This window comes from Schistocerca americana, chromosome 5, assembly GCF_021461395.2.
Source record: "Schistocerca americana isolate TAMUIC-IGC-003095 chromosome 5, iqSchAmer2.1, whole genome shotgun sequence".
Taxonomy (NCBI): Eukaryota; Metazoa; Arthropoda; class Insecta; order Orthoptera; family Acrididae; genus Schistocerca; species Schistocerca americana.
In genome coordinates, this window is record NC_060123.1 from 363,792,453 (window position 1) to 363,804,554 (window position 12,102).

Below are 12,102 nucleotides of genomic sequence, written 5' to 3' on the forward strand. Positions count from 1 at the left end.
AAAAATAAAATAAAAAAAAAAAAAAAAAAAGATGAGGTGACTTACCGAACAAAAGCGCTGGCAGGTCGATAGACACACAAACATACACACAAAATTCAAGCTTTCGCAACAAACTGTTGCCTCATCAGGAAAGAGGGAAGGAGAGGGGAAGACGAAAGGAAGTGGGTTTTAAAGGAGAGGGTAAGGAGTCATTCCAATCCCGGGAGCGGAAAGACTTACCTTAGGGGGAAAAAAGAACAGGTATACACTCGCACACACGCACATATCCATCCACACATACAGACACAAGCAGACATAAAAGGAAGGAAATATGTCTGCTTGTGGAAATATGTCTGCTTGTGTCTGTATGTGTGGATGGATATGTGCGTGTGTGCGAGTGTATACCTGTCCTTTTTTCCCCCTAAGGTAAGTCTTTCCGCTCCCGGGATTGGAATGACTCCTTACCCTCTCCCTTAAAACCCACTTCCTTTCGTCTTCCTCTCTCCTTCCCTCTTTCCTGATGAGGCAACAGTTTGTTGCGAAAGCTTGAATTTTGTGTGTTTGTTTGTGTTTGTTTGTGTGTCTATCGACCTGCCAGCGCTTTTGTTCGGTAAGTCACCTCATCTTTGTTTTTATATATAATTTTTCCCACGTGGAATGTTTCCTTCCATTTTTTTTAATATATATAAAAAAAACAAAGATGATGTGACTTACCAAATGAAAGTGCTGGCAGGTCGACAGACACAAAAACAAACACAAAATTCAAGCTTTCACAACAAACTGTTGCCTCATCAGGAAAGAGGGAAGGAGAGGGAAAGACGAAAGGATGTGGGTTTTAAGGGAGAGGGTAAGGAGTCATTCCAATCCCGGGAGTGGAAAGACTTACCTTAGGGGGAAAAAAGGACGGGTATACACCTGCACACACACACACACATATACAGACACAAGCAGACATATTTAAACACAAAGAGTTTGGGCAGAGATGTCAGTCGAGGCAGAAGTGCAGAGGCAAAGGTGTTGTTGAATGACAGGTGAGGTATGAGTGGTGGCAACTTGAAATTAGCAGAGATTGAGGCCTGGTGGATAACAGGAAGAGAGGATATATTGAAGAGCAAGTTCCCATCTCCGGAGTTCGGATAGGTTGGTGTTAGTGGGAAGTATCCAGATATCCCAGACGGTGTAACACTGTGCCAAGATGTGCTGGCCGTGCATCAAGGCATGTTCAGCCACAGGGTGATCCTCATTACCAACAAACACTGTCTGCCTGTGGCCATTCATGCGAATGGACAGTTTGTTGCTGGTCATTCCCACATAGAATGCGTCACAGTGTAGGCAGGTCAGTTGGTAGATCACGTGGGTGCTTTCACACGTGGCTCTGCCTTTGATCGTGTACACCTTCTGGGTTACAGGAGTGGAGTAGGTGGTGGTGGGAGGGTGCATGGGACAAGTTTTACACCGGGGGCGGTTACAAGGGTAGGAGCCAGAGGGTAGGGAAGGTGGTTTGGGGATTTCATAGGGATGAACTAAGAGGTTACGAAGGTTAGGTGGACGGCGGAAAGACACTCTTGGTGGAGTGGGGAGGATTTCATGAAGGATGGATCTCATTTCAGGGCAGGATTTGAGGAAGTCGTATCCCTGCTGGAGAGCCACATTCAGAATCTGATCCAGTCCCGGAAAGTATCCTGTCACAAGTGGGGCACTTTTGTGGTTCTTCTGTGGGAGGTTCTGGGTTTGAGAGGATGAGGAAGTGGCTCTGGTTATTTGCTTCTGTACCAGGTCGGGAGGGTAGTTGCGGGATGCGAAAGCTGTTGTCAGGTTGTTGGTGTAATGCTTCAGGGATTCCGGACTGGAGCAGATTCGTTTGCCATGAAGACCTAGCCTGTAGAGAAGGGACCGTTTGATGTGGAATGGGTGGTAGCTGTCGTAATGGAGGTACTGTCGCTTGTTGGTGGGTTTGATGTGGACATACGTGTGAAGCTGGCCATTGGACAGGTGGAGGTCAACATCAAGGAAAGTGGCATGGGATTTGGAGTAGGACCAGGTGAATCTGATGGAACCATTACCTTAGCTTCATCCTGACCCACAACTTCTTCACTTTTGAAGGCCAGACATACCAACAATCAAAGGGAACAGCCATGGGTACCAGGATGGCCCCTTCGTACGCCAGCCTATTCATGGGTCGCTTAGAGGAAGTCTTCTTGGTTACACAGGCCTGCCAACCCAAAGTTTGGTACAGATTTATTGATGACATCTTCATGATCTGGACTCACAGTGAAGAAGAACTCCAGAATTTCCTCTCCAACCTCAACTCCTTTGGTTCCATCAGATTCACCTGGTCCTACTCCAAATCCCATGCCACTTTCCTTGATGTTGACCTCCACCTGTCCAATGGCCAGCTTCACACATCCGTCCACATCAAACCCACCAACAAGCAACAGTACCTCCATTACGACAGCTGCCACCCATTCCACATCAAACGATCCCTTCCCTACAGCCTAGGTCTTCATGGCAAACGAATCTGCTCCAGTCCGGAATCCCTGAAGCATTACACCAACAACCTGACAACAGCTTTCGCATCCCGCAACTACCCTCCCGACCTGGTACAGAAGCAAATAACCAGAGCCACTTCCTCATCCTCTCAAACCCAGAACCTCCCACAGAAGAACCACAAAAGTGCCCCACTTGTGACAGGATACTTTCCGGGACTGGATCAGATTCTGAGTGTGGCTCTCCAGCAGGGATACGACTTCCTCAAATCCTGCCCTGAAATGAGATCCATCCTTCATGAAATCCTCCCCACTCCACCAAGAGTGTCTTTCCGCCATCCACCTAACCTTCATAACCTCTTAGTTCATCCCTATGAAATCCCCAAACCACCTTCCCTACCCTCTGGCTCCTACCCTTGTAACCGCCCCCGGTGTAAAACCTGTCCCATGCACCCTCCCACCACCACCTACTCCAGTCCTGTAACCCGGAAGGTGTACACGATCAAAGGCAGAGCCACGTGTGAAAGCACCCACGTGATCTACCAACTGACTTGCCTACACTGTGACGCATTCTATGTGGGAATGACCAGCAACAAACTGTCCATTCGCACGAATGGTCACAGGCAGACAGTGTTTGTTGGTAATGAGGATCACCCTGTGACTAAACATGTCTTGGTGCACGGCCAGCACATCTTGGCACAGTGTTACACCGTCTGGGATATCTGGATACTTCCCACTAACACCAACCTATCCGAACTCCGGAGATGGGAACTTGCTCTTCAATACATCCTCTCTTCCCGTTATCTACCAGGCCTCAATCTCCGCTAATTTCAAGTTGCCGCCACTCATACCTCACCTGTCATTCAACAACACCTTTGCCTCTGCACTTCTGCCTCGACTGACATCTCTGCCCAAACTCTTTGTGTTTAAATATGTCTGCTTGTGTCTGTATATGTGTGTGTGTGCGGGTGTATACCCGTCCTTTTTTCCCCCTAAGGTAACTCTTTCCGCTCCCGGGATTGGAATGACTCCTTACCCTCTCCCTTAAAACCTACATCCTTTCGTCTTTCCCTCTCCTTCCCTCTTTCCTGATGAGGCAACAGTTTGTTGCGAAAGCTTGAATTTTGTGTGTATGTTTGTGTTTGTTTGTGTGTCTATCGACCTGCCAGCGCTTTTGTTCGGTAAGTCACCTCATCTTTGTTTTTATATATCATTAGTGTAATTCATAGATTCAGGATACCAGAGTGGAAGTAAATGACTAACAGGAAAAACGGGTAAGAAAGATTACATATTATCATCTCAGTGTATCCAAGAAAATGACATTTTGCCAGAAATATGTCTGCTTGTGTCTGTATGTGTGGATGGATATGTGCGTGTGTGCGAGTGTATACCTGTCCTTTTTTCCCCCTAAGGTAAGTCTTTCCGCTCCCGGGACTGGAATGACTCCTTACCCTCTCCCTTAAAACCCACTTCCTTTCGTCTTCCCCTCTCCTTCCCTCTTTCCTGATGAGGCAACAGTTTGTTGCGAAAGCTTGAATTTTGTGGGTATGTTTGTGTTTGTTTGTGTGTCTATCGACCTGCCAGCACTTTTGTTCGGTAAGTCACCTCATCTTTGTTTTTATATATAATTTTTCCCACGTGGAATGTTTCCTTCCATTATATTGATATCATTAATTTGAATTACACTAATGATTATAACACTTGTCATTTATACACCCAATCAACCACATAAACAAACAACGATTGGCATTCACTCATTCAGGTTTATTTGGCTCAGCTCGAATAGCCACGTCCCCTTTTGTCTGTGGGAAAGTTTTTTATTTCTAGATGTGACGGGCATTCCCCTGGCAGACACATCACATACACTATGCAAGCATTCAACAATCAGCTTATGATTCATTCAGAAATCAACTTAGAATACATTAAAGATGTTCAAAAATCAACAGCGATGCATTTCAAAATCATATGAATAACTGATGACCAATGTGCTTTGGATGCTGGGTACTTTGTGAAACAGGGATTTTTTCTTCAAGAATATGAATTTGGTGCCCCCTGAAATTGCCGCCTGGGGCAGATACCCTGGTTTGGAAGGATGCTGACCACAGCAGTATGAATTTGGTGCCCCCTGAAATTGCCGCCTGGGGCAGATACCCTGGTTTGAAAGGATGCTGACCACAACAGTGAGTGGTGGCTCACAGAACAGGCTAGAGACTGCCTGGCAGCCAAGAACTGGGCACACAGAATCACATCATGGACCCAGGTGAATGAGATGGCTTACAACAGCAGAGGTTTCTGGCCACACAAGTACAGGCAGGCAGTATGAATACAATATCAGTGAGCCACAATTCATACAAATACCTGGGTCTAACAGTCTGTGGAGATATTGAATACATAGGCTCAAGTATAGACAGAAGAGGTGGCAGACTTCACTCCATTGGTTGGATATCAATAAATGTTATCAATCTACAAAGAATATAGCTTGCAAAACACTTGTTTCACTCATCCTCCAATATTCCTCAAGTGTGTGGGGCCTTACCAAATAGAATTAACAGGGTATTTTGGATTTATGCAAAGAAGGACAGCATGAATGGCTACAGGTTTATCTGATACATGGCAGTGTGTCACAGATATACTAAGAGATACTAAGTTACCATTAACTGGCAGATGCTGGAAGATAGACACCAACTAACAATATGGACACCAATTGTGAAACTTGACTCACAATGCTTCAAAAACAATTATTAAGTTTGATTTTGGAAATATACTACAGCCCCTTACATATTGTTCCCTTTGGGAATGCAAAGACAAGATTAGACTAATTCCAGGGTAACAGGAGCATTTCAGCTGTCATTCTTCTCATGCCCGGTATGAGAAAGGAACAGGGAGAAACCCTAATGTGTGGTACAATGGAAAGTTCCTTCTGCCAAGCACATCACAGTGGTTTTCAGGGAATACATGTAGATAAGGAATCAGTGTCAGAGGATCATAGAAATGCTCAAAAATCTCTAATGATGGATGCCACAAGAAATAAGTTTTGTTACACAAAACATTACTCATAAAGTTCTGAGAGTGTATATTTCAAAATGAATCAAGAAAGGTTCATAATATTGCGCCTGCACACACATCTTACGTAATCTACATGGCGAAGAATAACTGAGATTTACACAGATACTGTTCCATTACACTATGTCCAAGTTTTATTAAATATTTGTTGAGTTGTTGATTTACCCTTCACCCCCCCCCCAACCCCACCCCCTCTCCCAGTCTTTCTGTTTCATTTTTGCCCATATTTTTCTGATTTCTTGTCTTCACTGAGATCAATCACTCATCAGTCCTCCTTCCAAGCTACTCCTGCCTTTGCTTCTCTTCCTGTGATTTCTTTTATACCTCAACTGCTGCATTCTGCTCACTGTCTGTAGTGCATACAATCTACCAAAATATATGCATCTTCTACTCTTTATTCCATCACCATCTCCCCAGGCTGGGTGAGCATTCTGGTTTTAGCTAGTTCAGATACAGTGCTGTATCCTTTACAAGGTGCTACGGACATCTTAAAATGTGTCATTTGCCTTTTCCCACAGTGTTGTAGATGAGTTTACTAGGCACTGGATCAGCCCCTCAATGCTGCTGAAACCTATAGACATGGTGCTGTGTCTATATGTATGCTGTGGACATCTTGGCATGGTCCACTCCTGGTAGCTGTATGGTCAGCGCGACAGAATGTAAATCCCAAGGGCCTGAGTTCGATTCCCAGCTAGGTCAGAGATTTTCTCCACTCAGGGACTGGGTATCATCCCCTTTGAGGTGCAAGTCACCGAAGTGGCGTCAAATCGAAAAACTTGCACCCAGCAAATGGTCTACGTGACGGGAGGCCCTAGTCACATGACATTTACATTTATCTTGGCAGGCATTGCCATATTACTGTCCTGTTCAAGTAGTAGTTCTTGAATGTTGCAGCAGTTTAGATGGAGTATCTGTGGAATTTTGCTGTCAGGGTCTTCTATTGATATTTATGTTTCTAGCTAATCTTAACCATTTACAATAGAGTGTAGTTCTCTTCAGTATACTGTTATACACAGGCAGAATATATTTCAGATTTTCTAAGAAAATGACATAATCTCATACTAGGTGGTTGCAGCTACTCATAGAGATCCACTGTGGACTGTAAGTATCATATGCAGCAAAACTTGGTAGATATGCCGGTGTGTTACTGCAGAACCAATTTATGCTGGGATACAAGCTAGTTCCAGTTCTGGCCACCAGGTGAAAATATGGCAATGTACACTCTTTGAATGACATCCATGCAGTCATTTGACAAACCATGACCAGAGTTAATAGTATGGCTACCAAGAAGAAGGACCATGCACACTTAGAGAAGCTGTTTTATGTGAATGGCAGCAATTTCTGTGCTGCATTGAGAGAGGAGAGGCTCAATGTTATTAAATTGATTAAAGAAGATGATAATGAAATTTGAAAACTTGGGTGAGGAGGTGTGGGACTTGGAAAAGGAAGACATCCTATCCTGATGGACGCTATTGACTAGGTGGCTGTTACTGTAACTGACCATGCAGCATGTGCCCTGAGTAGCGATAGTGCTTGTGCAGAGTTGTCAGACTTTTCCATCCCATGGTCAACAATATGGAAAGATATGTGGTCTATTTTAGACTGGTACCTGTACAAGATTCAGATGGTGCAACAATTGAAACCTCATGATCCACAGCAATGTTCTGAACTTGCTCTTTGGTGTCTGGCACAGATCAAAGTTGATGACACATGGCCGGCCAATATTCTATGAAGTGATGAGGTACACCTGACACTACAGGGTGCAGTGAATAAACAGAACTGCTGAATTTGGGGTACTGTTAAAGCACATGTTGTGTGACACGTCTTTGAATTAGACATGTGCAACAGTGTCATGTGGATTCACAAGCACCTCTATTCTCAATCTGTTCTCCTTTGATGACAATACACCCAGAGAGCCTGTTAGGTATACCATGAAGTCTACATGTTATTGAGACCTCCTTATACAGCATGTGATCTTACTTTGGAAGAGCACAACTGTGTGAAAACCACTAAATTCATGCAAGATGGGACAACAGCTCATATCGCTCACCCAGTGAAAGATCTACTTAATGCAACCTTCCACAAATGTTATCTTCAGAGGTTTTCTAGATACATGGCCTGCAAGATCAGCTGATCTGAATCCATGTGACTTTTAGCCCTGGGAATATCTAAAAGAATGTACTTACCAGTGACACATATGGTCTCTACCTGATCTGATAGGCAGTATATAGGAACATATTGCTCAAATTTCATTTTAACAACTGTGAGCAACTGTTGATCTAGTCATTTTATGGATGCAGCATCTCACTGACATCTCCAAGGCTCATAGTGAACAAATTTTGTAATCAGTGGTTAGTAATAAAATCAACATTTACTTGTTGTTTCATCTTTTCTGCCCATGTTCTGTTCCTAATTAAACATGCAAAGAAACATTTCTATATGTCTTTTTTACATTCATAGTGCCAGATTTGCACTTGGTGGCCAAATTGGAACTAATTTTTTTCCATCATAAATTGGTTGTGTACTAATGATTTATAATATCTACCAGGTTTCACTGCCATACAATAACTACAGCCCACACTGGATCTCTGTGAGTAGCTGCACTTTAATTATAACCACACGGTATTTGCATAGAGGCAGAAATCATATGAATAGCAGGGATGAAAGGTTAATTGATATTTTGTGATAAAATTGTGATAACTCTTCAACAAAACCTCAAAATAAAATGCCTGTACTGAATATTTAATCAGGTATAACACATCAATCAATTCATCCTACAAAGATGTAGTTGACAGTGCTTCAACACTTGAAAAATCTTGTTGTTGTTGTTGTTATTGTTGTTGTTGTGGTCTTCAGTCCAGAGACTGATTTGATGCAGCTCTCCATGCTACTCTATCCTGTGGAAGCATCTTCATTTCCAAGTAACTACTGCACCCCACATCTTTCTGAATCTGCTTAGTGTATTCATCTCTTGGTCTCCCTCTATGATTTTTACCATCCGTGCTGCCCTCCAATACTAAATTGGTGATCCCTTGATGCCTCAGAACATGTCCTACCAACTGATACCTTCTTCTAGACAGATTGTGCACAACTTCCTCTTCTCCCCAATTCTATTCAGTACCTCCTCATTAGTTACATGATCTACCCATCTATCTTCAACGTTCTTCTGTAGCACCACATTTTCAAAGCTTCTACTCTCTTCTTGTCTAAACTATTTATTGTCCAGTTTCACATCCATACATGTCTGCACACCATACAAATACTTTGAGAAAGGACTTCCTGACACTTAAATCTATACTACATGTTAACAAATTTCTCTTCTTCAGAAACGCTTTTCTTGCCACTGCCAGTCTACATTTGATATCCTCCCTACTTCAACCATCATCAGTTATTTTGCTCCCCAACTAGCAAAACTCATCTACCATCGTAAGTGTCTCATTTCGTAATCTAATTCCCTCAGCATCACCTGATTTAGTTAGACTACATTCATTATCCTTGTTTTGCTTTAATTGATGTTCATCTTATATCCTCCTTTCAAGAAACTGTCCATTCCGTTCAACTGCTCTTCCAAGTCCTTTGCTGTCTCTGACAGAATTACAGTGTCATTGGCACACCTCAAAGTTTTTATTACTTCTCCAGGGATTTTAATTTCTACTCCAATTTTTTTGTTGTTGCTCAATGTATAGATTGAAAAACATCAGGGATAGGCTACAACCCTGTCTCACTCCCTTCCCAACCACTGCTTCCCTTTCATGCCCCTTGATTATTATAACTGCAATCTCGTTTCTGTACAAATTGTAAAAAGCCTTTTGCTCCCTGTATTTGACCCCTGCCACCTTTAGAATTTGAAAAAGAGTATTCCAGTCAACATTGTGAAAAGTTTTCTCTAAGTCTACAAATGCTGGAAATGTAGGTGTGCCTTTCCTTAACCTATCTTCTAAGATAAGTCGTAGGGTCAGTACTGCCTCATGTGCTCCAACATTTCTACAGAATCCAAAGTGGTCTTCCCTGACAGTGGCTTCTACCTGTTTGTCCATTCATCTGTAAAGAATTTGTGTTAGTATTTTGCACCCTTTTCTTAATCTATCTTCTAAGATAAGTCATAGGGTCAGTATTGCCTCACGTGTTCCAACATTTCTACGGAATCCAAACTGATCTTTCCCGACAGTGGCTTCTATTTGTTTGTCCATTCATCTGTAGGGAATTTGTGTTAGTATTTTGCAGCCTTGACTTATTAAACTAATACTTCAGTAATTTTCACAGCTGTCAACACCTGCTTTCTCTGGGATGTGAATTATTATATTCTTCTTGAAGTCTGAGGGTATTTCATCTGCCTCATACATCTTGTTCACCAGACGGTAGAGTTTTGTCAGGGCTGGCTCTCCCAAGGCTATCAGTAGTTCTAATGGAATGTTGTGTTGTGTACTCCCGGGGTCTTGTTACGACTTAGGTCTTTCAGTGCTCTGTCAAATTCTTCACGCAGTATCATAGCATCTATTTCATCTCCACTTACATCCTCTTCCATATCCATAATATTGCCCTCAAGTACATGCCACTGTATAGACTCTTTATATACTCCTTCCACCTTTTTGCTTTACCTTCTTTGCTTCGAACTGGCTTTACATCTGAACTCTTGATATTCATGCAAGTGGTTCTCTTTTCTCCAAAGGTCTCCTTAATTTTACTGTAGGCAGTATCTATCTTACCCCTAGTGACATGTGCCTCTACATCCTTACATTTGTCCTCTATCCATCCCTGCTTAGCCATTTTGCACTTCCTGTCGATCTCATTTTTGAGACATTTGTATTCCTTTTTGCCTGCTTCATTTACTGCATTTTTATATTTTCTCTTTTCATCAGTTAAATTCAATATCTCCTCTGTTACCCAAGGAATTCTACTAGCCCTCATCTTTTAACCTGCCTTATCCTCCGCTGCCTTCACTATTTCATCTCTCAAATCTACCCATTCTTCTTCTAATGTATTTCTTTCCCTCATTCTTGTCGATCGTCCCCTAACGCTCTCTCTGAAACTCTCTATGAACTTTGGTTCTTTCAGTTTATCCTGGTCCCATCTCCTTAAGTTCCCATCTTTTTGCAGTTTCTTGAGTTTTAATCTACAGTTCATAACCAATAGATTGTGGTCAGTATCAACATCTGCCCCTGGAAATGTCTTACAATTTGAAACCTGGTTCCTAAATCTCTGTCTTACCAATATATAATTTATCTGAAACCTTTCAGTGTCACCAGGCCTCTTCCACATATACAACCTTCTTTCATGATTCTTTAACCAAGTGTTAGCTGTGATGAAGTTATGCTCTGTGCAAAATGCTACCAGGTGGCTTCATCTTTCATTCCTTACCCCCATTCCATATTCACCTACAACTTTTCCTTCTTTCCCTTTTTCTACTACCGAATTACAGTCCCCCATGACTATTAAATCTTTGTCTCCCTTCACTATCTGAATAATTTCTTTTATCTCATCATACATTTCTTCAATCTCTTTGTCATCTGCAGAGCTAGTTGGCATATAAACTTGTACTACTGTGGTAGGTGTGGGCTTCATGTCTATATTGGCTACAATAATGCATTCACTATGCTGTTTGTACTAGGTTACCTGCACTCCTATGTTTTTTATTCATTATTAAACTGAATCCTGCATTACCCCTGTTTGATTTTGTATTTATAACACTGTATTTACCTGACCTGAAGTCTTGTTCTTCCTGCCACCAAACTTCACTAATTCCCACTACATCTAACTTTAACCTATCCATTTCCCTTCTTAAATTTTCTAACCTACCTGCCTTATTAAGGGACCTGACATTCCACACTGTGATCTGTAGAATGCCAGTTTTGTTTCTCATGATAATGACGTCCTCCTGAGCAGTCCCTGGCCGGAGATCCAAATGGGGGACTATTTTACCTCGGGAATATTTTACCCAAGAGGACGCCATCATCATTTAACCCTACAGTAAAGCTGCAGGCCCTCAAGAAAAGTTACAGCTGTTATTTACCCTTGCTTTCAGCCTTTAGCAGTACCAGCACAGCAAGGTCGTTTTGGTTACTGTTACAAGCCCATATCAGTCAATCATCCAGGCAGTTGCCTCTGCAACTACTGAAAAGGCTGCTGCCCCTCTTCAGGAAGCCCATGTTTGTCTGGCCTCTCATCAACAGATACCCCTCCCTTGTGGTTGCACCTACGGCTAGGTCCGTGGTTGAAGGGGGGGGGGGGGGGGGAAATCTTAAAGATACAATAAGACTCTGAGTAAAGGAGCTTGCTATGGTGATCTGTTTCATAAATAAAAAGTCAGTTTTGGTTCATTTACATGAGTTCACTTGCTTACACAAGTGTCATATTTAATGCTATTTCTGATACAAGATCTGATTATTTTTTTACAAGATCTGATTATTTTTGTGACAGCAGTCATAAAGTTTTAATTATCACATTGCTAAAACAGTTTCCAATTAATTTTTTGTCTGTCTGCAAGTACATTTTTGCAAACCTGGTACAAATTAAAATCTTCACACCACAGTACTGTAGCAACCAAAATAAAATGACAAAGGCCATTGATTATATC